The sequence below is a fragment of the Paroedura picta genome, chromosome 17, assembly GCF_049243985.1.
Source record: "Paroedura picta isolate Pp20150507F chromosome 17, Ppicta_v3.0, whole genome shotgun sequence".
Classification (NCBI taxonomy): domain Eukaryota; kingdom Metazoa; phylum Chordata; class Lepidosauria; order Squamata; family Gekkonidae; genus Paroedura; species Paroedura picta.
The window spans coordinates 23,439,151-23,465,728 of record NC_135385.1 but is presented as its reverse complement, the minus strand read 5'-3'; the positions used below and the strand labels follow the sequence as shown (position 1 = coordinate 23,465,728).

General features: G+C 52.7%; 4 long non-coding RNA genes and 1 other non-coding gene across 6 annotated transcripts; 1 reads left to right on the top strand and 4 right to left on the bottom strand.

The window, feature by feature from the left end:
- The first annotated feature begins 363 nt into the window (after positions 1-363).
- Positions 364-10,371, top strand: LOC143827209 (uncharacterized). Its single transcript, XR_013227216.1, has 2 exons — positions 364-509; positions 8,098-10,371. It is a non-coding gene; the product is annotated as an uncharacterized LOC143827209 (long non-coding RNA).
- Positions 10,372-11,095: 724 nt separating this feature from the next.
- On the bottom strand, positions 11,096-12,949 carry LOC143827454 (uncharacterized). The gene is made up of 3 exons (XR_013227321.1): positions 12,844-12,949; positions 11,973-12,037; positions 11,096-11,330 (listed from the first exon to the last, which is right to left on the bottom strand). It is a non-coding gene; the product is annotated as an uncharacterized LOC143827454 (long non-coding RNA).
- Positions 12,950-17,528: 4,579 nt separating this feature from the next.
- Positions 17,529-20,039, bottom strand: LOC143827462 (uncharacterized). 2 transcript variants are annotated; one of them, XR_013227334.1, is made up of 3 exons: positions 19,955-20,039; positions 19,353-19,484; positions 17,529-18,776 (listed from the first exon to the last, which is right to left on the bottom strand). It is a non-coding gene; the product is annotated as an uncharacterized LOC143827462 (long non-coding RNA). The 2 variants fall into 2 exon arrangements; XR_013227333.1 differs by lacking the exon at positions 19,955-20,039 and having other exon boundaries at positions 19,353-19,519.
- A 3,017-nt stretch (positions 20,040-23,056) lies between these two features.
- On the bottom strand, positions 23,057-26,092 carry LOC143827248 (uncharacterized). The gene is made up of 2 exons (XR_013227226.1): positions 25,630-26,092; positions 23,057-23,971 (listed from the first exon to the last, which is right to left on the bottom strand). It is a non-coding gene; the product is annotated as an uncharacterized LOC143827248 (long non-coding RNA).
- On the bottom strand, positions 24,075-24,162 carry LOC143827576 (small nucleolar RNA SNORD60). The gene has a single exon (XR_013227357.1). It is a non-coding gene; the product is annotated as a small nucleolar RNA SNORD60 (small nucleolar RNA).
- Positions 26,093-26,578: the final 486 nt, after the last annotated feature.

The window sequence follows — 26,578 nt, the reverse complement described above, 5'->3', positions numbered from 1 at the left end:
CTAGGCATACCGGGAATTGAAGTCCTGTCTCCCACCGAGAACAGAGGCGGTCATGCGCACTACGCCGGGAAGCTGCGAATGCCGGGAATTGTAGTCTCTTACCCACGCCCGAAGATAGGCGACCGACTATCCGTTTCCCAAAATACACTACATTCCCCGCAATCCAACGCTTCCCGCCGCGCCGATGACGTCACTTTCCCCACCTCTCTTCCTGCAGCGTCCAATGAAAGGGGAAGGTGGGTCCGGCCAATCGGAATGGAGGCTGCGGAGTAGTGTGCGTCGATTGGTTAAGGCGCCCCGTGTGATTGGCTTGGGCCGCGAGGGCTGTACGAGTAGGGGATGCTGGAGTGACGGATAGCGTGACCAATCGAAATGGAGTGTGCGGCGCCGGGCGAGGCGATTGGCTAGGTAGTGCTTCGTGATTGGATCACTCTGAGGGGGCGGGGCCATATGAAAAGGTGCGCGTTTCCGGTCTCGGCGTCTGTTCGTCCGCGTGCGACTTCCGGGAGGTAGGTGTTGCGCGTTCCGCGTCCTTTTTTCGTTCTTTTCGCTCTTTCTTCGGCCTTCTTCTCTCCGGGGGCTCCGGGCGGGGGCGGCGCAGTCGAAGTAGGCCCGGGGGGGCTCCCGCGTCGGCCTGAAGTGGCCCCCCAGAGCGGCCCCTCCCCCCTCCTGGTTCCTCCGGTCAGCGGGAATGGGGGCTCCAGCCCCGGCCGGGAGGGTGGCAACCGCAGTGCGACACGCAGGGTCTTTCCGCCCCCCTCTGGCCACAGGCTTCGGTTGCCAAGTCCTCCCCGGGAGACCTGGGCACGGGGCGCCCCCTCCAAGCCGCTCCTCCTCCCGCTCGGGACTGACCTGGACTGACAGGGGATTTCCCGGTCCCGCCGGGAGGCTGGCACCCCTGCAAGCAGGGGGGCTCACGTTGGAATCCCTGCCTGGAACCCGGGTGTGCGGGGGTGGATTTTGGGAGGGGAATGAGAACTGGGCATGAGGCAGAAGGAGACACCCCCCCCCACAGCTGCTCTGGAGCAGAAAACAAAAATAAAGCCGTCCCCCCCCCCTTGCTGCGACCTGCAGCTATTATGGTGGCTCAAGACAAATGGAGTCCAAAAGCACCTTTAAGTCCAGCAGAGACTTCTGCAAGGCCTGAGCTTTCGTGGGCAGGCACCTGTCCTCCGACCACGTGGAGCCGGAATCAGGAGAGTGCACGGACAGAGAAAAGGACAAATCGGTGGCAACGTGGTAAACTGTGTCATCGTGTCCAAATCAACCCATATGGTAATTCTGTGCTAAAACAGCAAATCGGTCCTCAGAAAAACATTGGAGGAATAAAAATGTCCTTCTTAGGACGTCATGGCAGATGCTGTCCCAGTTGCGAAAAGAACGAGCAGAGACTGGGTGCTGGCCCCCTCCATCTCCCCCCAAGCGTGGGAGCACCCCTGGAAGTGACAAGCCGCCCGGGCCAGTTATCCTGTCCTGAGACCAGAGAGTTGAATTCAGAATTACACTACATATCACCAGCATCACATTGCAGTCACATTGTCCCAAATAAAATAAAAGAAGAGGGGATTGTAGGGAATGTGGTTATAAGAGTTGAATGAGCTTAGCATGCATAGTGAGATAATAATCGCATGTCCTTGTTGAGTCCTGGGGATGCCGTTGTTTTGAATGTTGTAATAAACCTGCCTTTCTGCATACTCTCTGTCTGGTCTGTTCTTGAAGTTCCTTTGCAATAAAACAGCCCCTGTGAGGTCCCTTAGTGAACGTCCTGGAAGGCTGAACTTTCCCCTCCAGGTTTTCAGGCCTGTGATGTTTGATGTCCGACTCCTGTCCCTTGACTCTTGGGTGGAGGGTTTGACCCCTTTGCCCTTCCTAGTGAACTCAGGGGCACGGTTGGCATTTAAGAGCATAGACATTATAACAAGAGGCGCGCGTGCATAGCCTTCGATGGGGTAAGTGACAACGGGTCCAGTGATTGTGTCATTGGCATGTGTGTGGCAACAAAATAGATATCAGGGTTTGTTGCGAGGTACCAGTGGCCAGGTTCACATTAGACATCTCACTGTTGTGGGCAAGGGGTCATTTGGGATTGGGAGGGGTGTCTGTGTGCAAGAAAAGGTTTGCATCCCCCCCCCAAACGTGGCAAAGAGAACTGTCCATGTCAGGCAGAGGTAAGTCCCTGATGACGCACCAAACTGTGTGGAGTTGAGAGCTGCATATAACCACGGTGGGTGTTCTGTGGGTGTTCTTTTGCGCCTCTTTTCCAACAAGATGCCTCTTGGTTCTGTTGATCTGTTTCTCAACCTCATTGTTTGGGTACCCCAGTTCCGAGAAGGTTTGTTGCAGATCCTTCCAGTGGGAATGTCCACCTGTGGGATCGGAGCAGATGCGGTTGTAACGTAGAGCCGGCCTGTATACTATGCATTGTTTTTTGGTTTACGATGGTTGGCCAGAGGCACGCGGGTACGTTTGCCGGTCAGTAGGCTTTCGGTATAAGGTGGTCTCTAGGCATCCATGGTTTATTTTTGCAGTAGGGTCCAAAAAATGTATTACTTGCATAGATCGCTTCATTGTCAGGTTGACAGTGGGGTGGGAGGCATCGTATGCCTGGGGAAAGGGGTCCAGGGCTTCTCGGCCATGTGTCCAGACGATACAAATGACATCCAGGAATCGCAGGTGTAAGACAAGTGTGAGCATTTGGGCTTTTAGGAAGCGATGCTCCAAGTCCGCCATGCAGATGTTGGCCTACTGAGGGGCCCTGTAGGTGCCCACGGCCGTACCACTGCTACAAAGGAACAAGTTGTCACCACGTGTGAAGCGGTTACGGGTGAGAACAGAAGGACAGCGTTTGCTGGCCAAATCAAGTGTAGTCTTGTTAGAAATTGTATTCCTAATGGTTTGTAATTCCCCATCCATGGGGTGAAAACAGTATTCTCGGGAAGGTTGTTCAAAGATTGTCTTGTCCTCAGAGAGTTTGTGGTGTCACAAACATAACTAGAAGCGTTGGTGGCAGAGGGTCTTAGAACAGGGTCCATGCAGCCAGATCCCCCCTGGTGTGAGCGTATATGCCTGAGAGAATGGGGTGTCCTGGGGTGCCAGATTTTGTGGGAATCTTCCAGTGGGAATGTCCACCTAGGGGATCGGAGCAGATGCGGTTGTAACGTAGAGCCTGCCTTTATACTATGCATTGATTTTTAGGTTTATGATGGTTGGCCAGAGGCCTTTGTAAAAGGTGGCACTTGAGAGCTGTCTTTGAGCCTCCTGGGTGTTGCCCGATCTGTTCATACTGACAGCAGCTCCTCTTTTCTCTGCCTCAGTAATTATTATGTCCAGATTGTGCCTAAGTCCTTCATGGCCTTCCTTTAAGCATAGCTGCTATTCCACTGCGTGCGATATTGTTTTTGGGCGATCACGTCGGTTTGGACCCTGTGGCGGAAGCAGGCTATGGAGAGGTCCGGTGAGGCTTGGAACCCCCTGGGGGGAGGCTCTCCCTTTGTGTTGTTTCGTTGGTATGTGGTGGTCAGAATCCCCTCCTTCGGTGGATCGGAAGGACAGTAGATGCTGTGATGCAGTGGTGTGCAGATGTTGTCCATTCCTGCTTGTCCTGTTCACGTGTATGTCGAAAGATGTCCTTTAGGCGTAAACATTGCAAGAATGTCTCCAAGTCCTCATGGAACGAAACCATCTCTGTGGCTTTGCCAGGGCAGAAGGACAGACCACGTGAGAGATCCGAATGCTCTGCAGGACGGAGGCCGACAATAGTGCTGGAGGAATTCTTCTTTTCAGTATTATCTGCCTTTGGGTTGCATAGTTGTTTAAAGCTCCGGCTGTTTCGGTAAGTCAAACTGAGAACTGAAGATGGCTGGTCTTTCTTCATGGAAGTTGTGCCAAGTGGGTCAATTCCTTGTAGATGTCCAGTTCAGAAAGTTTCTCCTTGAGCAGATTCTCTTTGTACTACAGGCCACAGATCATATGCTGAGGTAGTTTCTTGGACGATGTGACACAAAATTTTCCGTAGGGTAAGTAGATTGCCAAGGATTCGTAATCCGCAGTCTTTTAGGTATCATGTCCAGGCGTTTGCATTTAGTAAGAAAGGAAATATCAGTCTGTAGCTGTGCAAGTTTCTTTGTAAGGCGGAGGGAGTTCTATTCCAAGCCACTAAAGGTGGTGCCTTCCTTAAAGAGAGATTCAAGTGGGCAGCCCTGCTGGCTTCCCACCTCCACTGATTTCACTCTTATATATATCATTACTCTTATGAGTCTTGTTCCATTTTGTCTGCACACAAAAGCTCACGCCTTGAATAAATCGTTCTTGGGCTTGAAGGTGCTGCTGGACTCTGTTTCTTGTGCTACTTCAGACCAACACAACAAAAATTGAGTCCAGCAGCCCCTTAAAGCTTAAGAAAGATGTATTTGTGTGAGCTTTCATGTGCATGCACACTTCCACACACAGAATGGAACAAGAGGCATAAGAGTGCAGATATATAGGAGTGAAATCAGTGGAGCTTTGAAACCAGCAAGGCTGCCCACTGGAATCTCTCTTTATGGAAGGCAGCACGTGTAGCGGCTGGGAATGGAACTCCCTCTGCCTGACAAAGAAACTTGCACAGGTACAGGCGGATATTTCCTTTCTTACCAAATGCAAACGCCTGGACATGATACCTAAAAGACTGCGGATTCAGAATCTGCCGAAATCCACTCACCCAACAGACTCTGCAGAAAAACTCTGTGTCACATTCTCCAAGAAACTGCCTGAGCATCCGATCCGTGGCCCCTACTACAAAGAGAAGCTGTTCAAGGAGAAACTTTCTGAACTGGACAGTCCTACAAGGAATCGACCCCCTTGGCACGACTTCCATGAAGAAAGACCAGCCGTTTTTAATTCTCGGTTTGACTTACCAGAGCTTTAAACAACTATGCAACCAGAAGGCGGATGATACTGAAAAGAAGAATTCCTCCAGCACTTTTGTCAATCTGTCACAGCACAGCCACTGTCCTGCAGAGCATTTGGTTTTCTCACGTGGTCTGTCCTTCTGCCCCGGCGAAGCCACAGAGATGGTCCCATTCCATGAGGACTTGGAGGCATTCTAGCAATGTTTACGCCTAAAGGACATCTTTCGACATATACGTGAACAGGACAAGCAGGAACCGACAACATCTGCACACCACTCCATCACAGCATCTACTGTCCCTCCGATCCATCGAAGGAGGGGATGCTGACCACACATGCCAACGAAACGACACAAGGGAAGAGCCTCCCCCAAGGGGGTCCCAGGCCTCACCGGACCTCTCCATAGCCTGCTTCCGCCACAGGGTCCAAACCGACGTGATCGCCCAAAAACAATATCGCACGCAGTGGAATAGCAGCTATGCTTAAAGGAAGGCCATGAAGGACTTAGGCACAATCTGGACATAATAATTACTGAGGCAGAGAAAAGAGGAGCTGCTGTCAGCATGAACAGATCGGGCGACACCCAGGAGGCTCAAAGAGAGCTCTCAAGTGCCACCTTTTACAAAGAACCCGACTCAGACCCCAGCCAGGAATATGAAAAAGAACTACACAAAACTATCAAGGAATTCACCCCACACATTCAGAAAGAACTCCTTTCAGACACACCAAGGGGACCTTGTCCAGGTACCTTGTATCGTGTGCCCAAAATCTGGCACCCCAGGACACCCCATTCTCTCAGGCATATACGCTCACACCAGGGGGGATCTGGCTGCATGGACCCTGTTCTAAGACCCTCTGCCACCAACGCTTCTGGTTATGTTTGTGACACCACAAACTCTCTGAGGACAAGACAATCTTTGAACAACCTTCCCGAAAATACTGTTTTCACCCCCATGGATGGGGAATTACAAACCATTAGGAATACAATTTCTAACAAGACTATACTTGATTTGGCCAGCAAACGCTGCCCTTCTGTTCTCACCCATAACCGCTTCACACGTGGTGACAACTTGTTCCTTTGTAGCAGTGGTACGGCCGTGGGCACCTACAGGGCCCCTCAGTAGGCCAACATCTGCATGGCGGACTTGGAGCATCGCTTCCTAAAAGCCCAAATGCTCACACTTGTCTTACACCTGCGATTCCTGGATGTCATTTGTATCGTCTGGACACATGGCCGAGAAGCCCTGGACCCCTTCCCCCAGGCATACGATGCCTCCCACCCCACTGTCAACCTGACAATGAAGCGATCTATGCAAGAAATACATTTTTTGGACCCTACTGCAAAAATAAACCATGGATGCCTAGAGACCACCTTATACCGAAAGCCTACTGACCGGCAAACGTACCCGCGTGCCTCTGGCCAACCATCGTAAACCTAAAAAACAATGCATAGTATACAGGCCGGCTCTACATTACAACCGCATCTGCTCCGATCCCACAGGTGGACATTCCCACTGGAAGGATCTGCAAGAAACCTTCTCGGAACTGGGGTACCCAAACAATGAGGTTGAGAAACAGATCAACAGAACCAAGAGGCATCTTGTTGGAAAAGAGGCGCAAAAGAACACCCACAGAACACCCACCGTGGTGATATGCAGCTCTCAACTCCACACAGTTTGGTGCGTCATCAGGGACTTACCTCTGCCTGCCTGACATGGACAGTTCTCTTTGCCACGTTCGGGGGGGCAAACCTTTTCTTGGACACAGATACCCCTCCCAATCCCAAATGACAACATGCCCAGTGAGATGTCTAATGTGAACCTGGTCACTGGTACCTCGCAATGAACTCAGATGCCTACTTTGTTGCCACACACAAGCCAATGACACAATCAGTGGACCCGTTGTCACTTACCCCATCGAAGGCTATGCACACGGGCCTCTTGTTATAATGTCTATGCTCTTAAATGCCAACCGTGCCCCTGAGTTCACTAGGCAGGGCAAAGTGGTCAAACCCTCCACCCAAGAGTCAAGGGACAGGAGTCGGACATCAAAAATCACAGGCCTGAAAACCTGGAGGGGAATATTCAGCCTTCCAGGACGTTCACTAAGGGACGTCACAGGGGTTGTTTTATTGCAAAGGAACTTCAAGAACAGACCAGACAGGGAGTGTGCAGAAAGGCAGGTTTATTACAACATTCAAAACAATGGCATCCCCAGGACTCAACAAGGACATGCGTTTTTTATCTCACTGTGCACGCTAAGCTCATTCAACTCTTAAAGCCACATTCCCTACAATCCCCTCTTCTTTTTATTTTATTTGGGACAAAGTGACTGCAATGTGATGGTGGTGATATGTAGTGTAATTCTGAATGCAACTCTCTGGTCTCAGGACAGGATAACTGGCCCGGGCGGCTTGTCGCTTGCAGGGGAGCTCCCACGCTTGGGGGGAGATGGAGGGGGCCAGCACCCAGTCTCTGCTCGTTCTTTTCGCAACTGGGACAGCGTCTGCCATGACGTCCCAACAGGGACAGTTTTATAGGCCTGAAGTCCAAAGGACCGATTTGCTGTTTTAGCACAGAATTACCATATGGGTTGATTTGGACACGATGACACAGTTTACCACGTTGCCACCGATTTGTCCTTTTCTCTGTCCGTGCACTCTCCTGATCCCCGCTCCACGTGATCGGAGGACAGGTGCCTGCCTATGAAAGCTCAGGCCTTGCAGAAGTCTCTGCTGGACTTAAAGGTGCTTTTGGACTCCATTTGTCTTGAGCCACCATAATAGCTGCAGGTCCCAGCAAAGGGGGGGGGGACGGCTTTATTTTTGTTTTCTGCTCCAGAGCAGCTGTGGGGGGGGGTCTCTTTCTGCCTCATGCCCAGTTCTCATTCTCCTCCCAAAATCCACTCCCGCATACCCGGGTTCCAGGCCGGGATTGCAACGTGAGCCCCCCTGTTTGATGGGGTGCCAGCCTCCTGGCGGGACCGGGAAATCCCCTGTCAGTGCAGCTCAGTCCCCGGGAAAACCGGCTTTCTTGGTGGATGCTGTTCTAGTCACCTTCATGCTGGAACAGTCATAAGGGTAGTGCTGTGTCTTCTCATGAGTAAATGCATTTCCCAACCACACTAGTGGAATTTGAGAGAATAATTTGGGCACCAGAGTTCTGTTGTACAATTGTGTTAAAATGCACTCCTTGCACCCCTTCCCAACAGGAGCAACCTGCAAGAGTCAATGAAACCCCCTTGAACACCACTGAACTGTAATGCTGAGTTCCTCCAGCAGCATTGAAGGGGACTCAGTGCAACGGAACAACACACAAGACGTGGTCGGCTCCTAGAGGGTGCGGCTGGCACAGCCATGTCAACCAGGGACGTGTGAGGAAGATGTCCAAGTGAGAGCCGAGCAGGACGTCAGACTGACAAATGACCTTTCTGTCTAGGTGTCTTTGTTTAAAAAGTAATGGTGGGTAGGGATGTGTCGTGTGTTTTTTTCTGGCAGGTTTAGCACAGGTCCCTGAGCCATCTGTGCAGATGCAGGTATTAACAAACGAATGCACAGTTTTGCAACATGACAAAGAAAGGAACTGAGGCAGAATTTGGCTAAGTCTACTCTTACTCGTGTGTAGGAGAGAAGAAGAGGGTGCAGAGGGACAGCATCTTCTTCTCTCCTACACACGAGGAAGAGTGGACTTCTGCCTCCGTCCCTCTGCTGTAACTTCTCATGAGCACATGCATTTCCCAACCCTTGAGAGAATACTTTGGGCACCAGTGTTTTGTAGTACAATCGTGTTAAAACGGACTCCTTGGACCCCCTCCCAACAGCAGCAACCTGCAAGAGTCAATGAAACCCCCTCGAAGACCACTGAACTGTAATGATGAGTTCCAGCATTGAAGGGTACTCCATGCAACGGAACAACACACAAGAATCGGTTGGCTCCTAGAGGGGGCTGCTGGCAGAGCCATGTTGACCAGGGACGTGTGAGGAAGATGTCAGAGTGGCAACCGAGCAGGACTTCGACGAATGTGCTTTCTGTATATTAAGTGATGTCTTGGGTGTGTTCCTGTCGTGTTTTTTCTAACAGGTTTAGCACAGCTAGGGTTGTCTTCTATATCGTGTAGCTACCGTTAGGTCCTTTTGAAGACTCCTCCGACTTGGAAGCTGCTGAAGAGTCCGTGAGCCATCTGTGCAGATCCACAAATCCAGTGTTTTGCAACACAACGGCAGAGGAAGAAATTTATTTATTTAGATTTATGGAGGCAGAATGTGGTTAAGTCTGTTGTTACTCGTGTGTAGGAGAGAAACACCATCTTGTTCTTTTTCTCCCCTACACACGAGTAAGACCAGACTTAGCCAGCAGCACAGCAGAGGAACAGAGGCAGAATCTGGCTAAGTCCACTCTTACTTGTGTGTAGGAGAGAAAATGGTGTTTCTCTCCTACCCATGAGTAAGAGTGGACTTAGCCAGATTCTGCCTCTGTTCCTCTGCTGTCTTGCAAAACAGTGCTGTGTCTTCTCATGAGCAAATATATTTCCCAACCAAATTAGAGGAATTTGACATAAGTGTGATGCTGAGTTTCTGCCTTTCTTTCTGTCCAGCAGCATTGAACAGGACTACGTGCAACGGAACAACACACAAGAATTGGTTCAGTCTGATGAATTACCTTTCTGTATATTAATGTTTCTGTGTATTAAATGATGTATTGGGTGTCTTTCTTTAAAAACAAATGGTGGGTGTCAGGTAGAAGTTTGGAAGCAAGGCTCCCTGTGCCAACTGTGCACATCCAGGTATTAACAGGCAAATGCACTGTTTTGTATCATGGCAGAGGACGGAATGGGGGCAGGATCTGGCTAAGTCCAGTCTTAGTAGTGTGTGGGAGAGAGGAAGATGGTGCAGGGGAGCCCTCAGGTGGCATTGTCCAACTGAACAGGACTTCAGTTTGATGAATGTGCTTTCTGTATATTGATTGACGTCTCGGGTGTTTGTTTAAAAACAAATGGTGGGTAGAGATGTGTTGTGTGTTTTTTCTAATAGGTTTAGCACAGCTAGGGTTGTGTTCTACATTGTGTAGGTACTGAAGAGTCCGTGAACCATCTGTGCAGATCCACAAATGCGGTGTTTTGCAACACAATGCAGAGGACGGAATGGAGGCAGAATCTGGCTAAGTCTGCTCTTACTCGTGTGTAGGAGAACCACCATCTTGTTCTTTTTCTTCCCTACACACGAGTAAGATCAGACTTAGCCAGCATTCTGCCTCTGTTCCTCTGCTGTGTTGCTGGCTAAGTCCACTCTTACTCGTGTGTAGGACACAAACACCATTTTCTCTCCTACACACGAGTAACAGTGGACTTAGCCAGATTCTGCCTCTGTTCCTCTGCTGTCCATATGTTCTCATGAGTTTTCTGTGTATTTTCTGTATATTGAGTGATGATGTCTTTGTCTATTAACTGATGTATTGAGTCTCTTTGTTTAAAAACAAATGTTGCGTATACATGCATTGTGTCTTTTCTGACAGGTATACCACAGCTACTGTTCAGTCCTTTTTGAACACTCCTCGCACTTGGATGTTTGCAAGAAAGTTCCCTGTGCCATCTGTGCAAATCCAGGTATTTAACAAGCAAATGCACTGTTTTGTATCATGGCAGACATAGTAGTGGGGGCAGAATCTGTCTAAGTCCAGTGTCCAGTCTTATTAGTGTGTAAGAGAGAGGAAGATGGTGCAGAGGGGCCCTCAGGTTACCATTGTCTAGCACTTTGTACATGTACAATGTCCAGTGCTGGACAATGGTAACCTGAGGGCCCCTCTGCACCATCTTCCTCTCTCTTACACACTAATAAGACTGGACACTGGACTTAGACAGATTCTGCTCCCATTCTTTTGCCATGATATGAAACGGCGCATTCGCCTGTAAACACCTGGATTTGCACAGATGGCAGAGATATTTTTGTCCCATTCATTGCGCATGTCCAGTAATGTACAAACAATTAGTACACTCTAGACACTACATGTGGTCACTTAAAAGCACCTGAGTGTTTAACATCTGGATGCCTGCAAGGTGTTAAAAACCAAACTGATGTTGCACACCCTGTTGTACAGTCATTGTCACATTCAGAAACTGCGCATTTCAGACCCAGGTGTACACCCCCCCCCAATTTGCCCACCCACCCGCCCGTATTGCAGATGACGAGACACACACAAAAAAAACTACACACTAAGGACACAAATTTTATTTCTGCCACCTATAGTCAGAAGCCACACTTCTGCCCTCGCAGGCAGTCTCTTGATGCCAAACAAATCCGGCAATCCTGCAAAGAAAAAACAAACATCTGGCACACTTGCTGTTCTCCCCAGACACGGCCTGTTCAGGACTTCTGTCCTTCCAGTGCTGGGAATCCGCACAGCCAGCTGTCCAAGGCTGTGTCGAGAAGAGCGAGGATCTCTGCACGCCTGCCAAAAGAGAGGAACCAATTTGTTTACACTGGACAAACAGACAGGGCTGTACATTTCCACTAACTAATCTGACTTCCTGTGACAGTTCTATAAACTCTCTTCCACTGCCAAAGCTATTGTGTGCCTGTTTTCCCTCAAGTATTGGCTGCCCCACCAAGAGCTGCACTACACAAAATAGCCCAGCCTTGGGAGAAGCATTCTGGTGTCCTTGCACATGTTAAATGGTAGAAGAACATGAGCTGGTTCTTCTATGCCGCTTTTCTCTACCTGAAGGGGTTTCTAAGCGGCTTACAGTCGCCTTCCCTTTCCTTTCCCCACAACCCTGTGACACTGAGAGAGCCCTGATATGCCTGCTTGGTCAGAACACCTTCATCAGTGCTGTGGCTAGGCAAAGGTCACCCAGCTCGTTGCATGCGGGGAAGTGCAGAATCGAACCCAGTTCGCCAGATTAGAAGTCCGCACTCTTAACCACTACACCAAGCAGGTACAGTGTAAGAATAAATATCGCTCTCTCTCTCTCTTGTGCAGATGACTGGCCTTCTATCCCACGGACGGGATCGGCGTCCCTGGTCCAGTGGACCTCTAGTGTCAGTGAAAAAGACAGATGTATAAATAATGTGAATGCAGGGAACCACTCACCCCTCAGGCACGCTAGCAGATTCTGTCTCCTGTTCGCTCCTCTGTAGGTTTCATGTAGGCTTTGGCTTGATAAAAAACAGAAAGGTATTGTCATTAGTCATGTCACCCTTCCAAACAGAACATAGTTCAGTGAGGCTGAGAACAGCTCTGTCGGGGCTCAGACAGGCCCAAGGCCTGCACATGGAGGAGTGGGGGATCAAACCCTGCCACTCTTATCCACAACACTGTGCAGGAACAGTAGTGGATCCTGGCAAAGGGGGCCTGGCTACAGCAGCCTCTCTGGCCAACTCCCCAGCCCCAGATGTCCCGAAATCCAGAACTCTGACTGCTGTTCTCAGACGACACGTCCGAAATGCTCCAGCTCTCCTCAGGGCTGGCGTTGGCAGCCGCACAGGCCCAGGGAAGGTCCTGCCCTCCTGGTCTCGGTGCCAGTCCTGGGTGGGATTCTGGGGAGCGGACAAAGCTCAGCAGGGCACAAGGCCTTCCAGGGGGGCTCTTTCCCCCTGGGGATCGGTGGGAATTGCAGACCTGTCAGCCCCCCGCCAGGAGGCTGGCACCCCAGCAAGCAGAAAGGCTCCCCTGGCAATCCCTGCTGTGGGCCGAGCACGAAAAGAAGCGTCCCTCCGTCCTCCCCTTTGGGCTTCCCCCCCCCTGCCCTGGCGGCCCCCGGGTGGCCTGCCAACGCCCCGCCCCACACAACAGCCCTGCAGGGAGGGCCCGTCCCCGCCAGCCCGCCAGCCCTGCCCGGGGCCCCCCCGGCCTCCCCCCGCGGCCCTTGACGGCGGGCCTCCCGGGCGTGTCTTGGGGGGCGAAAGGGACCCCGGAAGGGCGAGAAGGAGGAGAGGCGGACGCGGCGCCAAGAACGACCTACCTCCCGGAAGCGCCACGCCGAGGAACAGAGGCCGCGACCGGAAGCAAGGCCGCTTTCATACGGCCCCGCCCTCCGACGCCTCAGCCAATCGCGCGGCGCGCCCTACCCAATCGCCTCGCACGACGCCCAAGACTCCCTTTCGATTGGCCGGATTCTTAGGACTCCCCGCCTTCAACTTTGATTGACGCCTGAAGATGAGCGACGGGGTGAGAAACGACCTTTGTCGACGGGGCGTAGCGAGCGATTATGGGTAATGTAGTCTCTGACTGCAGGCGGAGAGCGGAGCGCTAGTCTACGAGGGCGAGGCATGGACTACAATTCCCGGGATGCACAGCAGCCCTGACTAGTGCGCATGTTCGCGTTTATCTGCAGTAGGAGAAATGACTACATTTCCCGGCAATCTCTGCTTTCTGCGTAGTGCGCATGACTGGGGACTTTGCGGGAAAAGAGGCGGCTGCCGCCTCGCTTAACCGCGTAATTTCCCATTTTGGCCGCCAGACGGCAGTATTTCCTATCCCTCGCAGAGCCCTGTCGTCTCCTCCCCCTTCGCCGTGCTTTTTCCCAACTGGGCAGAGCATATTCCTATGCAGACCCATCCATATATTATGTCCGTCAATAGACATGCATAGCAGGTGCTGCCGTCTGGCGGACAAACTGGGAAAATACGCGGATAAAACTGGTCCGCGACTCCCACCACGGCGGCCCCTGAACGGCACAGCTCAGAATGGACAGGCGGTGCTGCCGTCTGCAGGACACATGAATCTAAATCTATAAATAAATAATAGTCCATAAAGGATATACTGCACCTTGGAGCGGGCCGCGCGTCTCCGTTCGGGACTACAATTCCCGGCATTCCCTGCTTGCCCGCGTAGTGCGCATGACTAGGGACTTTGCGGGAAAAGAGGCCACTGCCGCCCCGTTTAACCGCGTATTTTCCCAATTAGGCCGCCAGACGGCAGCACTTCTTAACCCTTGTTGACGCTGGTCGTCTCCTCTCTTTAACCCGTGCTTTTTCCCAACTGGGCAGAGCATATTCATATTCAAATCCATCCATATATTTGGCCCGTCAATGGAAATACATAGCAGGTGCTGCCGTCTGGCGGACACAGTGGGAAAATACGCGGATAAAACTGGTCCGCGACTCCCACCACGTGGCCACATTGAGAACTGCAGGACCAAGACCAGGGACAGGAGACGCGCCGCCCGCTCAAGTTAAAAAGGGGAAGGAGAAAGTCTAGAAAGGATGTGCTGCCCTGGCGAGCGGGCCGCTTGTCCCCGTGTATGGGGACAACTATTCCCTACATTAACTGCTGACAGGCGTAGTGCGCATGATCGCCTGTGTCGGCGGGTGGGGAAAAGACTACTATTCCCGGCATTCTCTGCTGCCCTGCGTAGTGCGCATGGTCTCCTGTGTGCGCGGTTGGGGAAGGGACTACTATTCCCGGCATGACCTGAAAACTGGCGCAGTGCGCATGGTCGCTTGAGTCCGCGGGTGAGGAAAGGACTACTGTTCCCAGCATTCCCTGCAAACTGGCGTAGTGCGCATGTTCGCCTGAGTCCGCGGGTGGGGAACGGACTACTATTCCCGGCATTCCTTGCTGCCAGGCGTAGTGCGCATGGTCGCCTGTGTCGGACTACAAAGGGAATGGACTACCATTCCCGGCATTCTTTCCTGATTGGCGTCGGAGTTTTCTTCATCCGTGTCGCCCCGGAAAGGGTAATGGTGGGAAGTCCGGTAACTTATCGCTGGTGGGAACGACTGGGAATATGGCCGTAGTTTCCGCCCGGGTCTCTTATCCGTTGCAACCGTTTCCAAAGAGATAGGAAAACATTACGGCTCCCCGCCACTACATTTCCGATGCATTATGCCCTTAGAGGCAGGAAAGTAGTACGCGCCTGTACATTTCCGGTGCGTGATGGACACCGCTGAGGGGTTCCACGCAGCCCTGACGCCCGAGCTCTGCATTCCGTGCGAGGGAAGAGCAGCGGCGGCGGTCGGGGGGCCGACGGTGCATCTTGCCTCTCCCCTCCTTGACTTTTACAACCTTTCAGAAGAGGAGGGGGCGCGGGGTCTCCCTGCTTGCAAAGGGCGCCCTGCAATGAGAAATGCCGTCCTCGGAGCCAACTCGGCAAGTCAATCTCCCCCCCCCCCCGCCGCTCCCTCGCTGCTAGGTTTCTGCTTGTGGGGAGCCTGTGCTAAGGAAAGCGGGAACGGGCGGGAACTCCGTCCCCTCCTGCAGGGCAAAGACCGGGAAAAGGAGATTTGCTGCCCTCCTGTGGCCACATGGAAGACTGCGCGGTCAAGCTGAGACATGCATAGGAGGTGCTGCCGACTGGTGGCCACCCTCAGGAATTACAAGGCTGAAATTAATAAAATCAGAGTCCAGTAGCTGATATTGTAAAGCGCTCTAGGAGCGGCCGTTTGCATATTTCCCGGGGGAGATAAACCCTCCCTGAAGGTCGGGGGCTGGGGAGAATCCGTGAGTGGGGCGCGGGGACCCCTGTCAACATCCCCAAGAAGTTGAATTTCTGTACCCCATGGTGCATTGCCCGGGCACCCCCTCATGCTCGGACACAGCAGCCAGAGGACTTGGAAATAAGGTTTTGATTTTGCCCCTCTAAAATAAGCCCCTGGTGTTGAAAAGGCCCACACTTGAGTCAGGTCTTGGCTGTCAACTGCGGCATTAGGTGGGCCCTGCTGGTCTCCTCCTGAGGCTATTCTTGTCTTGGCTCCCCCCTCCCAAAACAGACAAACCAGACGCCAGCTGTGCCTTCTTCTCCCTTGGGTTCCCCAGGGCTTCAGAGGAAGGGAGCTGCCCAGGGCCCCAGGGACCCTGTTCCCAAGGACTGCCCCCCTGCCGCCACCCACCCCAAAGACGGTGGCCAAGGTGCTTCATGGGGATCATGGTGGAAATCTTGCCTCGACAGTTAAGTGACCAACCCTGACTTTAAGGGCAAGAGACATTTAGCCAAAATAGGTGTTGCTCCACAGGCTCCGGCTGTTTCCCAGCCCAGCATTCAGGTCTCCGGCCCCCAGCCCCCTTGGCGGGAGAGCCTGTCTCTTCCACCATCCCACAGAAGCCCTCTCTTCTGCTTGGGTCGAGAGCTCTGCCCTGGATCCTTAACCCCAGACCCCTCTTTAAGAGGCTCGGAAGGGAACCAGCGGGTGTCCCTTTGTCCTTTGCAGGACACACCAAAATGCATTCTTGCAAATACATTTCACGCTGCTTCAACAGAGCTCACTGCCCCCTTTTGTCCCCCCTGCAGCCACCAACCACAAAGTCCTTCTGGGACTGGGCCCCAGGCCCCTCTCCAAGGGAAGGCCCAGGCCTGGTAACTGGACCCAGGGGCAAGTTGTTCCAATCCAAAGGAATGAGCCCAAATCCCAACCCATTACAGGACTCTAGGGGAAGAAGGGCAGACGCCGTGCAGCTGAAGGAAAGACGATGGCCAAGGTGCATCATGGGGATCATGGAGGAACTCTGGCCTCGAGAGTTACCTGGCCTACCCACAGCAGAAAGGGAGACAAAACTCAACCTAACTAGACCCGTAAGATATTTGAAGGTTGAGCTAGAAGGAAGACTTAAACTACAACTATTTATTACAGTCAAGTGCACATATATATCAATGAATCACTATAATATTGCATACTACATTGTGCAACATCAGCCCTGTTGAATGAGAGTGGGGCAGATACTCAGGGGGGCGGTTTGGCGTACTGCTCAGGCTAGTAGGAGCGTCACCATGAAGACTTTCTTAACCACCCCAGAAGCCTAAATCTTACTCTAATGGGCTTCACTGATCTCAGTCGCATGCCTTATTGCAGAAGGTCTATTGTGATTCACTGTTTTTAAGTTTTGATATTTGCGCTTTCCTGTAATTATCGGCCCTTAATGGACCGCCAGAGAGATGGCCAGAGAGAACACACGAAGCAGGCAGTTGCCGTAAAAAGGCCCCCTGAGCACATGGCTCAGCTTTATTTATACAGAGGTAGACAAAGAACATTCCTGAGGAGCGTGTATGAACCCAATTGGTCAGGTCATACGAAACCCCTAGCAAGAGATCAGTGGACATTCCATGACCTTATATGGCATAAAGCCAAAACCTAATTAACTTGGAGAGCAATCCGAGGTTCGGCCATTAAGGGGAGTGGTTTGCCAGCCTCCCTGCCTGGTCGAAACCAGGACTACATGTAATAAACATTTCTATTTTAAATTTTCCTTCTAGCCCCAACAAGGGCAAGGGAGATTCAGGGAGAACAGAGTTCTTGCTCTACGAGCTCTGGGTGTTTCCCGGCCCAGAATTCAGGGCCTCTTGGCGGGAGAGCCCGTCTCCTTCTGCCTGCTCAAGGAGTCTTGGGGGGAGGGGGTTGCTCCTGCAGCTTCCACCGAACAGCCACAAAAAGATACCTCCCCCCCAAAAGCCCTTGGAGTGGCAGAACAGAGCACACATTCGCAAAGTGATGCAGCTGAGGACTGTGCCCCATCAGAAAGGAAAGAAAGAAAGTTGCATTCAGTAAAAAAATAAATCCATCATGCTGAAGTTACTCCAAAGTTTGCCACATTTCAAAAATCGGTCAACCCTTGAGAATTCCTTTGTGCTTTTAAAAGCGGGGAGTGGGGTGCAGGTATTGCCCCACCTAAGTGGACCTCTCAGGGAAAGGAAGACTGTGAGATTTTAACACCTTTAAAAGAGCATTCAGAACATTTATCTATTTATTTAGATTTTTATACCGCCCTTCCCTACGGCTCTGGGCGGTTTACAGAAAACATTTCAGAACACTCCATGGAACGGTATCAGTATCAATATAACAACATAACAACAATAACATACCAACTAGAACTAGAACAGTATTTTGACAACCATAACTTTGACACATCCTTGATAGGTTCGACCTCTCAGTTTGGGGTGGGGGGGACTTGTAGATGTTATGGGTCAGTTGGCCTCAAGCAAATGCCTGGTGGAAAAGCTCATTTTTGCAGGCCCTGTGGAATTGTGGAAGTTCCGGCAGGGCCCTGATCACTTCGGGGAGCTCCTTCCACCAGGTGGGGGCCAGGACTGAAAAGGCCCTTTGTCCGACGTGCCTCTTTAGGGCCAGGGATCCGCAGCCAGTTGGAAGTGGCGGAGCGTAGAGCTCTTCTGGGGGTATAGGCAGGGAGGCGGTCTCTCAGGTACACTGGGCCCAGATCGCGTACGGCCTTAAAGGTGATTACCAAAACCTTGAGCTTAATCCGGAATTCAACTGGGAGCCAGCCGAGTTCTTGGAGTACCGGCCAGATGTGAGATCTCCATGATGTCTTAGTGAGAATCCCGGCCGCGGCGTTCTGCACCAGCTTTAGTTTCTGGGTCAAGGATAAGGGTAGGCCTGCGTAGAGCGAGCTGCAGAAGTCCAGCCTACAGGGGACGGTCACGTGGATCACTTTGGCCAGGTGCTCTGGGTCCAGGTAGGGCGCTAGCCTGTTTGCTTGGCGGAGGAGGTAGAAGGCCAGCCGTGCTACCTTTGTGACCTGGGCTTCCATTGTAAGGGAAGCATCCAGGATCAGTCCCAGGTTCCTGGCGGAGTGAGTCGCTAGGAGTTGCACACCAGAAACGCCAGATGCGAGACGGGGCAGTAGTTGTCAGGCTCCAGAGCCAAGGATGTATTTTTGAGCAACGGGCGTACCACTGCCTCTTTTAATCCCCATTCCCCACAAAGTGCCTTGAGTGTTTTCCCCCTTTTCAAACACAATTAAATTATTGCCTAGCTACGAATGATTTAAAAACAGAATCGACTGACCTCCCCGAAATAAATTATCCCCCCCGCCTTCAGGCAGCAGAAGAGGTGGGGTGAGGAGTCCCTCTTTGGGCACCCGGAAGGCGTCCTTCTGTCTCTGATGGCTCCCATCGCCCGGAGGGGGTCTGTCTCCCCGGCGTGCTGCTGAACGGTGATCTCTCTGGAAGGGGGAAGCGGAAAAAAAGATGCATGAGATGGGGAGGGGGGGGCTCAAATCCAGGTCACGAGACACCCCCTTGCAGCAGGAAGACTCTGCCTGGCCACCGGGGCCAAGGGGGTGCTGGGCTGGATGCACCAAGACGTTTCTGGGCTCCAGATCAGCCCACCACGCAGGTTCACCCCCAGACAGGAGGCCCGAACGTGGGCAGAGAGCGCCTTGCCTTATCTATCAGGCCCCCCACAGGAAGAACGGGACGGGAGAGTGGGCTTTGTGCGAAGTTCCTGCGGGGCCTGCCTGGTCAGAGAGGGGGGGGGGGGTGTTCTGGCTTGGAGAGCCCCGGTCTGCTGAGCGCGCTTCCGCCCACTTTTCCTCCAGGGAGCTGCAAGGGGAAGCAAAGCTCTGCCATGTCCATTTCCCCAAAAACAGCCCTGGGAGGCTTTTATACCCGGCTTTTCTCTACCCGAAGGAAGTCCCAAAGGGGCTTCCAGTCGCCTTCCCTTTCCTCTCCCCACCAAGGACGCCTGAGAGGGAGAGGGGGCTGTGAGAGCTCAGAGAGAACTGCTGTGTAAACTCAGCTCGATCAGGACTGTGACTGGCCCAGGGCCTCTCCGGGCTGCCTGTGGACTCGGGTCTCACACGGGATCGTAGGAGGAGCTCCGCTTCTGGTCACTTTGGCCGGAGCCCCGGCCTAATGCAGTCAATAAGCACCTATTTAAAACAATAATAATAATAATAACAATTAATATATGCACCCGCGGCTCGTTCCGGAAGCTACTCCAGCCAATCACCTCGCACATACGCCTCAGACTCCCTTCCGATTGGCCTGGCTCTTCGGACGCCCAGCCTTCCTCTTTGATTGGCCGCGAGAGGAAATGGGCGGGGAAAACAACGTCAATCATTGGCGAGTCGAAGCAATGGATTGTGGGGAATGTCGTCTCTGAGGGGAGGCACAAAGTGGGCCTCGCGTCTCCTCGAGTGGAGAATTGGACTACAATTCCCGGCAATCCCTGTTGCCCTGCGTAGTGCGCATGTCCGCAAGTGTCCGTGGGTGGGGAAAGGACTTCTATTCCCGGCATTCTTTGCTGCCCCGCGTAGTGCGCATGCTCTTGTGTCTACGGGTGTTGAAAGGACTACTATTCCCGGCATTCCCTGCTGCTCTGCGTAGTACGCATGCTCACCAGTGTCCGCGGATGGCGAAGGACTACTGTTCCCGGCACGCCTTGCTGCCCTGCGTACTGCGCACGCTCGCCTGTGTCCTCGGGTGGGCAAAGGAATACAATTCCCAGCAATCCCTGCCGCACTCCGGCATTCACTGCTGCCCTGCGTCGTGCGCATGCTCGTTAGTGTCCGCGGGTGGAAAAAGGACTACTATTCCCGGCATTCCGTGGTGCCTGGCGTAGTGCGCATGCCCGTCCGTGTCCGCCGGTATAAGAGGACTACAATTCCCGGCATTCTGTGCAAACTGGCGTCGGGGCTTTCTGCATCCGTGTCGCCCCGGAAATGGTTACGTTTGGAAGTCCGGCAACTGCCCGCTATTCGGAACGACTGAGATAATGGCCCTAGTTTCCGACCGGGTCTCTTAGCCAGTGCACTATGGTGCCCTAAGAGGTAGGAAAGTACGTCCCCGCCTCTACATTTCCGATGCGTTCTGCCCTAAGAGGTAGGAAAATAGTCCACGCCTCTCAATTTCCGGTGCGTGATGGACACCGCCGAGGCGTTCCACGCAGCCCCGACGCCCGAGCTCTGCCTTGCGTGCGAGGGAAGGGCGGCGGCGGCGGTCGGGGGGCCGACGGTGCATCTTGCCTCCCCCCCCTCCCTCCCTTGACGCGGCTGGGGGGGGGGGGAAGGACTTCCCGGCATTCCCTGCTGCCCGGCGTAGTGCGCATGACGGGCGACTTAGCGGCAATAGCGGCTGCCCCTTTTTCCTCATAGACATGCATAGCAGGTGCTGCCGTCTGGCGGCCAAGCTGGGAAAAGACGCGGAGAAAACTGGTCCGCGACTCTAAAGGTGGGGGCCCTGCTGGTCTCCTCCGGGGCTCTTCTTCTCCTGCCTCCCCGCTCCCCAAAGAGAAAAGCCGGCACCGCCTGCGCCTTCTGCTCCTCCCTCCAGCCGACCAAGCCCCGGAGTCCTTCTGGGACTGGGGACCGAGGCCCCTCTCTAAGGGAAGGCCCAGGCCTGGGAGGGGCATGCTGTTCCAATCCAAAGTAATGCCCCCAAATCCTGACATTTTACAGGACTCTCGAGGAAGAAGAGCAGACGGAGGCCAAGGTGCTTCATGGGGATCATGGTGGGACTCCAGCCTCGAGACTTAGCTGACCACACCAAAAAGGGAAACAAACCTCTACCTAAAGCCAACTCGGCAAATCTCTCCCCCCCAGACCCGCCGGTGCGTGACGGCGCTGCTAGTTTTCTGCTTGCGAGGAGCCCGTGCTAAGGGAAGCGGGAACGGGCGAGAACTCCGTCCCCTCCTGCAGTTCAAAGACCGGGAAAAGGAGATTTGCTGCCCTCCTGTGGCCACAAAAAAGACTGCGCGGTCAAGCTGAGACATGCATAGGAGGTGCTGCCGACTGGTGGCCACCCTCAGGAATTACATGGCTGAAATTAATAAAATCAGAGTCCAGTAGCTGAAATTGTAAAGCGCTATAGGAACGGCCGTTTGCATTGTGCCGAGGGGATATAAAGGTCGGGGGCTGGGGGGAATCCGTGAGTGGGGCGCCGGGACCCCTGTCCAATCTCCAAGGAGCTGAATTTCTGTGCCACATGGTGCATTGCTCAGGCACCGCCTCATACTCAGACCCAGCAGAGGACTTGTAAATAAAGGCCCAGGTTTTGATCTTGCCCCTCTAAAATAAGCCCCTGGTGTTGAAAAGGCCCACACGAGTCAGGTCTTGGCTGTCAACTGCGGCATTAGGTGGGCCCTGCTGGTCTCCTCCTGAGGCTATTCTTGTCTTGCCTCCCCCCTCCCAAAACAGACAAACCAGACGCCAGCTGTGCCTTCTTCTCCCTTGGGTTCCCCAGGGCTTCAGAGGAAGGGAGCTGCCCAAGGCCCCAGGGACCCTGTTCCCAAGGACTGCCCCCCTGCTGCCACCCACCCCAAAGACGGTGGCCAAGGTGCTTCATGGGGATCATGGTGGAAATCTTGCCTCGACAGTTAAGTGTCCAACCCTGACTTTAAGGGCAAGAGACATTTAGCCAAAATAGGGTCAGGTCTTTGCTGACTACTTCGGCATTAGGTGGGCCCTGCGGGTCTCCTCCGGGGCTCTTCTTCTCCTGCCTCCCCGCTCCCCAAAGAGAAAAGCCAGCACTACCTGTGCCTTCTTCTCCTCCCTCCAGCCGACCAAGCCCCGGAGTCCTTCTGGGACTGGGGGCCGAGGCCCCTCTCTAAGGGAAGTCCCAGGCCTGGTAGGGGCATGCTGTTCCAGTCCAAAGTATTGTCCACAAATACTGACATTTTACAGGACTCTAGAGGAAGAAGAGCAGACACCATGCAGCTGAAGGAAGGACGGAGGCCAAGGTGCTTCATGGGGGTCATGGTGGAACTCCAGGCTCAAGAGTTACTTGGAACTATTTTAATGCACATGTGAAGAATTAAAAACATCAGTGAATCGCTATACTATATTGTATATTACATTATGCAACATCTGCCCTTTTGAATGATAGCAGGGCAGATACTCAGGAGGGTGGTTTGGGGTAATACTCAGGCTAGCAGGAGCATCACCATAAAGACTTTCTTACAGGCCTCAATCTTACTATAATTGTGCATTTTACATACCCTGATAACTGAGGAAGACCCTTTGGGTCAAAATGTGCTTGACTGATTTCAGCCGCATGTGTCCTTGCAGAAGGTCATTGCAGTATACTATTGTGATTCACTGTTTTTAATGTTTAATATGTGCACTTTACTGTGATATTTATATTTTAAATGTTCCTTCTATCTCGACCTTTAGGTTCCAAACCCAGACTTAAGGGCAAGAGACATCTAGCGAGAACAGAAGTCTTGCTCGATAGGCTCTGGCTGTTTCCCGGCCTAGAATTCAGGTCTCCGGCCCCCGCGCCCCTTGGCAGGAGAGCCTGTCTCCTTCACCATCCCACAGAAGCCGTCTCTCCTGCTTGGGCCAAGAGGGCAGAGCTACGCCCTGTGCCAAGAGCCGGACTCAGGCCTGGATCCCTCCACCCGAGACTCCTCTTTAAGAAGAGCTGAACGGCTGTCCCTTTGTACGACATACCAAAATGCATTCTTGGAACAAAGATTTCACACTGTTTCAACAGAGCTCACCACTTCTTTAGCAATTATACATATTTATTTATTTTAGGTAACAACAGATCACTCATCTATGCACGGCTGTCCATATGGAATGAGATTCCCAGAGACTCCATGCCTGGTCAGTGAAGGACGAGGCCTTGTACAAATCACAGAGAAACATCTAAAATGAGCAGTCCAGCCTTCCCCAAGGAGAACCCTTTGCTGGAAGCCTGATTCTCACTCTGGGGACAAGGGGTGGGTGGGTGCTGGGATAGCTGGGCCTTACTGCTGGAAGTCCCAAGACACTGTGAAGACACTTCTGGATTGCAGATCAGACTGGCCACAAAGGCCCCCACCGAGACAGGAGGCCTCAACGTGGACAGAGAGTGTCTTTGCTTATTTATCTGGCCCCCCACTACTAGGAACGGGACAGAACAGAAAGGTTTTTGTGTGAAAAGGCGGCTGCTGTTACCTATGTTCCTGCAATGCCTGGACAGAGATCTGAATATGAGGGCTAGGTTCTACTTAAATGGGGTTCTCCCACCTTTCCTCCAAGTGGAGGAGCCCTTTTCCCCCAACCACCGTGCAAGGCTTTTAAAGCCCGCTTTTCACTACCCAAAGGAGTCTCCCAGGGACTTACAACTGCTTTCCCTTCCTCTCCCCACAACAGACCCCCCCCTGTGAGGCAGGCAGGGCTAAGAGCCCTGACAGAACTGCTCCATGAGAACAGCTCTGACAGGCCTGTGGCAAGTCCAAGGCCATCCAGCCGGCTGCATGTGAAGGAACAGGCAATCAAACCCGGCTCAGCTGATTAGAAGCCACTGCTTTTAACCACGGCACCCCACTGGAACGGTTATGGATTCCAGCACACAGCCAGACATGATGAGGGCATCACAGGCATCTCTTCTCCTCTTGGCCACCATTGTTAGTGCGCCTCTTCACGAGCATTTCCTAGAGACAGAAAGCAACAGCCGATTGCTCAGCCCTGGAGTTTCTTAAGAAGGAACGCTCCCTCCCAGAGACCTGGCTACAATGGCCTCTTGGACCAACTCCCCAGCCTCAGCTGCTGTGAGGAAATCAGGAACTGCAAGCACAGTTCTCATACGAGGTGTCAGAAATGTTGAAAGAGCTCATCATTGGCTGGCGTTGGGAGTCACAGAGGCCCAGGAGAATTCTTGCAGCATAGACACACGTGGATACGGCCAACTGAATGCCCCCACCCGTTCTGCCTCTTGGGGCCTACATCTGCTCAGATCCACAATTCAAATCCAAAACAATTCAGTTGTGCCTGTCCAGAGGGGAAAAGGGAAGCCCTGCCTGTCATCAGTCTGGGTGAGCCGGGGTGCTAGCTAGGGGTTCCAGTTCTGGGTTGGAATCTGGAAGGGGCACTCAGCAGGACACAAGGCCACCAAGTCTGCCTAACAAAACGGCCATTTTCTCCAGGGGAACTCATCTGTGTTGCGTAGCAATCATTCATTATGACAGGTCTCCAGCTACTACCTGGAGGCTGGCAACACTAGTCCTCCCTGCAGCCTTCCCTCTGGGCAACCTGGGAGATTTAGGCCTGGGGAGGAAAGGGACCTCCATGGGGTGCAATGCCCTGGAGCCCACCCTTCCAAGCAGCCATTTTCTCCAGCCGGGGGAGGTGGCATCCAATCCAGATGTGAAATCGAATTAAGGCATTTAGAGGGGATACTTATTAAATTTGCAGATGATACTGAACTGTGGTAGCAAACACAACTGAATAAAATGAAATTCAATAGGGACAAATTGGATGGGGGAGAATTGTCTTGGCATTAGCATGTGCAAAAAGGATCTAGGAGTGTTAGTAGACCATGCATTGAACATGAGTCAGCAGTGTGACTCAGTGCTAAAAAGGCAAATGGGATTTTGGGCTGTATCGTGGGAGGTGATGGTACCGCTGTACTCTACTCTGTTTCGGCCTCACTGTATTCAGTTTTGGGCACCCCAGTTGAAGAGGGATGTAGACAAACTGGAGCAAGTCCAGAGGAGGGCAACCAAGATGGTGAGGGGTTTGGAGACCAAGACGTATCAGGAAAGGTTGGGGGAGCTTGGTCTGTTTAGCCTGGAGAGGAGACGACTGAGAGGGGATCTGATAACCATTTTCAAGGATTTAAAAGGGTGCCATATAGAGGATGGAGCAGAGTTGTTCTCTCTTGCCCCGGAGAGAGGGACCAGAACCAATGAGATGGAATTAATTCAAAGGAAATTCCATCTAAACATCCGAAAGAAGTTCCAGAAAGTTAGAGCTGTTTCTCAGTGGAATAGGCTTCCTCGAGAGGGGGTGGGCTCTCCATCTTTGGAGATTTTTAAGCAGAGGCTGGAGAGCCATCTGACGGAGAGGCTGATTCTGGGAAGGCTCAAGGGGGTGGCAGGTGACAGTGGATGAGCGAGAGGGTTGGGAGTGTCCTGCACAAAGCATGGGGTTGGACTAGATGACCCATGAGGTCCCTTCCAAATCTATTCTAGAGCATCTAGAGACATTAATATTATTTATTAAACGAGCATAATGGAAACATGGAAAGGCTAAAGGTGCAAATAAATACAACTGAATATATTAAGCAGGCTCCGCGCCCACTCAGACCTACCTTTGCAAAGCTGCACGCGGCGAAAAAGAGAACGTGGTCGGCAGGGCGGCCCCTTTAATACTCCTTCCCACCGCCTACGCGCTTATCCAATGGCAGTACGCGCCCATAAGCCAATCGCCTAGCCCGACTCCTCAGACTGCCTTTGATTGGTCAATATCTTCGGACGCCCCACCCTCCCCTTTGATTGGACGCCGAGAAAGAGCGGAGTGGCAGGCAAGCGGACCGAAGAGAGGATTGTGGGGGTTGTAGTCTCTGATGGGAGACCGAGCACTGCCGCGCGCTTCCGCGGACGGGGAAAGGACTACAATTCCCGGCATTCCCTCAGGCTCTGGCCGCGGCCGGCCGATGACATGGGGACTTGGCAGCGCTTTCTGTAGCCACTTTCTGTGTGAAAGAGGACAACCTTCGCAACGCCGTCCCTCCTTCCAGGTCTTTCAATAAAGATTTGACAGGTGGAAGAAGCTCCACATGTTTCCGCACGGACCAATAATAAAGTAGCACCGGGGTTACAAGCCGGATATTTCCGGTCTTTCTACATCCGTGTCGCCCCGGAAGTGGTTGTTGGAAGAAGTCCGGCAACATAACATATAACGGAACGATCGAGAAAACGGTCATTGTTTCCACACGGGCCATTAATTCAGTGCGCCAGGCCTGTTTCTCAAGAGGTAGAAACAGTGCTAGAGCTACACGCCACGTGCACTTCCGGTACGAGCGACAGCCTTGCGGGCTTCCACTCCGCATTGCCGCTCTGGACCTTTATTGCATGAGAAGATGGTGGATCTTTCTTCTTCGCTCCTTTGCCTCTATAGCCTTATTTGTGCACTTTGGAGGAGGGAGAAGAAGAAAGCAGTTCTGTGCAAGCCTGGGATGGGGCTTTCGTGCGTAGCTTGCAGGCGCCGGGTTTTGCAACGAGAAAAGCAGCCCTCGCAAGCCAACCGACCAAGTTATT